We start from the raw sequence: 4523 nt of genomic DNA, 5'->3' as shown, positions 1-4523 counted from the left end.
TCAACTGCATTTCAAGATAGAGAGTGCTACTAGAGATTTACCAGCCTGTCTGAAAGACGTAAGAGTAGTAGACAGATCACTTAGATAACGCATAACATACTTCAAAAAGCTATATAATGGCTGCAAATGGTTCTACACCTACTCCCCTCAAATATATGAATAAGAACTTTTGTAAGACAGAAACGTCATTCAGAGGAATTCAAGACAATGTAATGCACTTGGGATATGTATTTCATTCATGAAATAGAATACTGAATCCTGGTAACTAATACTATACAAAATTCTGGGTTAAGGGTGGAAGAATCTTTTACTAAAGAGATAATCTGATCTTTATATTTTATAGAAGAGGATAGTTTATGTTTTGAAAGGTTAATGTCATTGGATCCTCATGGTATAAAAGAAAAAGTCACATATTTTATAGCTTTACTTAGTAATAAGTGAGTAGGAAGCTTATTACTTATACTCCCAAATATGATACACTTTAAATTTCATATTAGGTCACACTACGTAGAACAAACAAGTTGCAGACCTATGTTTTTAATTTTAGCTTCATACCACACTGGGCACCACTTCCTACAACTATGGTGTTAACATATTTCATGTGATACATTAATCAGTGACACCCTTATGTGTCAGGCAGCCAGCTGTACCCAGCAGGTTCCCATAGCTTAGCAGATGGCCCACCATTCAAATACGTTGCAACACCTATTCTTCAGGGGACTCCTAACCCAGCCCTCTCCCTAAACTCAAATTTTTTTCAACTATGTGTAGAAGTCATTCCATTATCTTTTGCTACACAAAAAAATCCCTCAATAGTTCACATTTCAGATCTCTATTGAGGGTTAGGGAGGCAGAGATGGAAGGAAATGCTCTTGAGTCCCCAGCAGAGAGAGTGTATTGTAGCCTGTGAACAGATGAAACCACAGGGCAGGCCCCCTATAGCTACCCTCTGCTCATCACACCATCTGCTTCACAGCTGGGACAATACCAGGGGCTGCATTAGACAGTTAACTTATCCCTGCAGAGGGCCACCTTTAACCTAAAAAGCCACCCATTGCCCCAGATGGTGTATTAATGCCAGTCCATAGCCTGTTTAAGATGATTTGGGCAGTCCAGTAGGTACTAGACTTACCACTTTGGAAGTTATATAAATGTCTAATCACAATGTTGTATACCTAAAACTAATATAATATTGTATGCCAACTGTAATTTAAGTTAAAAAGTTTTTTGGAAAAAAACATGATTTGGGCAGCAAAATCTTGAGATAAAGTACTTAACTGATTAAAAAAAACTTTTAATGGACTTTTCATTAAAAGAAAGGTATTATCTTAGAATTTTACTTTTTGTCTACAGTTATTTGAAGATATAAGTTTACATATTTGGATAAGTTAGCCCTAGTGACATAAAAGAGCCAGTTACAGATCCTAACTATTTTGATCATGCATGAATGTCCTTTGGATGGTTCTCTCTAAATTTTGGAACCTATAAATGACTCTATTACTAAAAGTAATTGTAGATAGCTATACCATAGCAAATCAGTATTTTTATATGCTCAACTGCAACTCAAAATTCAAGTGTTACAGTTAGTTTGAATTAGGACAAAACGGTAACCTATAATTTAAAATAGAATGCAGCCAAGACTGGTAAAACTCATCTTAAAGTTTTTCATTAAATGGCAAAATAATGAAAACTGAATTAGGCCACGAGGCAGAGGGATTTCTAATTGTAAAATGAACCAAAGCAGGTCATTAAATTGACAAACAGGATGACTATCTGATTCTCCAAACCAGAGGCAGTTTGACAACCATCACTACATAGAAAGCTCTTGACTAGGCATATACAGTAGAGGGAGAAAGGCAAGGATGAAGAGCTTCTAAAACCGGGGACACATGAAAATCTTAGCAAATCATTATATTTGCATAGGTCTTCACAGAATAGTCTACTGCTGTTCACAGAGCTTGAGGTCATTTACTCAAATATACTCTTTAGAACATTTTCTAAAGCCTTTCTAGTGAATCTTGGTGATGGTCTAGGGAGCATACCAGTGTTAAAAGGCAGCAGTTCCTAACTGCAGCTTTGACTTTCCAGAACGAAATGGGTCATAAGAAGGTCAGAGTGAGCAGAAGGAAGACCTCAGGTGTGTGTCCTGCATAGCTTCTGCAGCACTCTCCCTGCTTGTCCTTAGGTGGACCTACAGAACAGCGATTATTTGAGGGCTGCTACGTGGTGGGCTCATAGGTTGGTGCAGGGGACCCAGTGCTAAATCTGAATTACATAACCTCTGATCTGGTGGGGCTTAAACTCAATCTATAGAGTTTAGGAGGAAAGAAACGGGAACAAGAAATGATTTCCAATTATTGTCCTATCTCTTCATAGAAAAGAGGGAAAAAAAGTAGAACCAAAGAAGAAATGGAGGAAAGAATGCAGATGCAAAAAAAGGAAATAAAAACAATTCAGAAATAATAATGGCTGACACATTTTGAGAACTTATAGTGCCAATCAGCTATTTTTTAAATATATATGCACATATTTAACATATTTACATTTTAATATGTAATATATATTTAATAACATGTATTTAACACTTTTTTTAGGATGACAAATCCTAAAAACAATATAAACAGTGATGTACTGGTTACTGATAAATGTTTAATAACCAGTTATCAAAAAAAAAAAAAAATGCCAGATTTGTAGTGATTGCCAATTTCCATGTGTAAATACTATCTCCACCATGGCAAATTTCAAGCTACCAACATCACTGAACATGGGAGTTGGGCAGGAATTCGCAGTATCTTACCATTATATACTATTTGCACCATACAGATACAATAGATATAAATAACCTCAAAAACATAAATAATAGTAAAGTAATTAGGAGGTAATGAATTTTGAGTATTTATTACCTTTTATTTAAAAATAACTTATTTATTAAATTATATAATTAAATTTTTAATAGGGGCTGTGTTTAACAACTTGCAAAATTTCTGAAAATTTAAGAATTGGCCTTTGTAAACAGATACAAGTCCTCACACCACTTTTTATGAACTATGTACTATTATTATCCCCATTTTACATTCAGAGGAAACTGAGGAATAGAGAAGTTTAGTAATTTGTCCAAGGTATTGTAATTTGTGAGTGGCTGAACTGGGATAACACACTTAGGCTCCAAAGCTTGTTTGCTGTTTTGATAGGGAAGTATAGGCTTAAAGCTGCCCCCCACTGACCCCAGATTCATTTCAATTTACATTCTGATCGCTGGTTGCAGCAAACACTATTTTGTAGCTCTTTAGTGGCGAGGGTAGTTTTAAGAAGGGGTGAGTGATCCTTCAGCCTGGATGCTTAGAGGCTAGTTAGAGGCTGGTTTGAGGGAGACACCAAGGACTGCTGCTTTCCCCCAGCGCCCCACAGGAAGCCGGCATCTACACCCAAGCTGACATGCAGAACCGTGCTGAACGTTCCTCGAGGAGAACAGCAATGTGAACTCACTTTTCCTCTTACACGAGAGTAAGCATAAGGTGTCAGTTCTAGCTGAAATGAATGAATTTATAGAATCATAAGAGTCCTTTGAGCTAAATCCATATTTTCTCCAGAATTCTTAGAGCTTTCTGAGGAGGTCATAATTCAAAATGAGAATGCTGCAGTATTTAGGGGAAAAATGCTATCATTCAAGTAAAGAGTTTGTTATGAGAGTTACATAAATATTGCAGGTCATAACCATGACTAACACCAAACTCACAGCAGCACATTACTTTCTGTCATGACTTTTAGTGATTGATTCTCATTTTATATATATATTTTGAAATAATAATAATTCTAAAATTCAGAACAGAATAATATATAATCTGTTGAATATTAAATAATTTAGAATAGAATATTAACATTAAGTTTGATATTACATATAAAAATCTTTCATTTAATTGTACATTTTAATGATTTGTAACGAACAAAAGGCATTAATTACTTTTTTCCTATAACATTTTGTAGTGAACGAATTAATAACTCTAGACTCATAAAATGAATTTTTCAGTAAATTCTATATTTATAACCTATGACCCTGGGCTGCATATTTATGAAACTGAAGCAAGTAAAAAGATCCATATTCATTTTTGACAAAAATGTAAATCACTTCAAAAAATATTTGAAGTGAATAAATGTATAAAAACATTCATTGCTTAGAGGCTAATTGGTTTGGGTTATGAATTTATGAAGATTGTGCTTCCTGCGGTCTCCATGGCAACAATAATAAAACAAGTTAACAGAAAAGGTTTCTCTTAATCTCTGTAAAAGGAGTTAAGGCCCTTTTATGACATATTCAAATTTAAACCATCAAATCAAATTTACATTCAGTCAGCTTCAAAGATTAAAAAGGTGATTAAGCCCTGGCTGGTCTTGCTCAGCAGTTAGTGTTGACCAGTGCACTGAAGGGTTGTGGGTTCGATTCCCAGTCAAGGGCATGTACCTAGGTTGCAGGTTCAATCCCCGGCACTGGTCAGAGTGCATGCAGGAGGCAACCAATCGATGTG

Source organism: Miniopterus natalensis, chromosome 1 (genome assembly GCF_054644295.1).
Source record: "Miniopterus natalensis isolate mMinNat1 chromosome 1, mMinNat1.hap1, whole genome shotgun sequence".
NCBI classification, from domain to species: domain Eukaryota; kingdom Metazoa; phylum Chordata; class Mammalia; order Chiroptera; family Miniopteridae; genus Miniopterus; species Miniopterus natalensis.
This window is presented reverse-complemented; position numbering follows the sequence as displayed.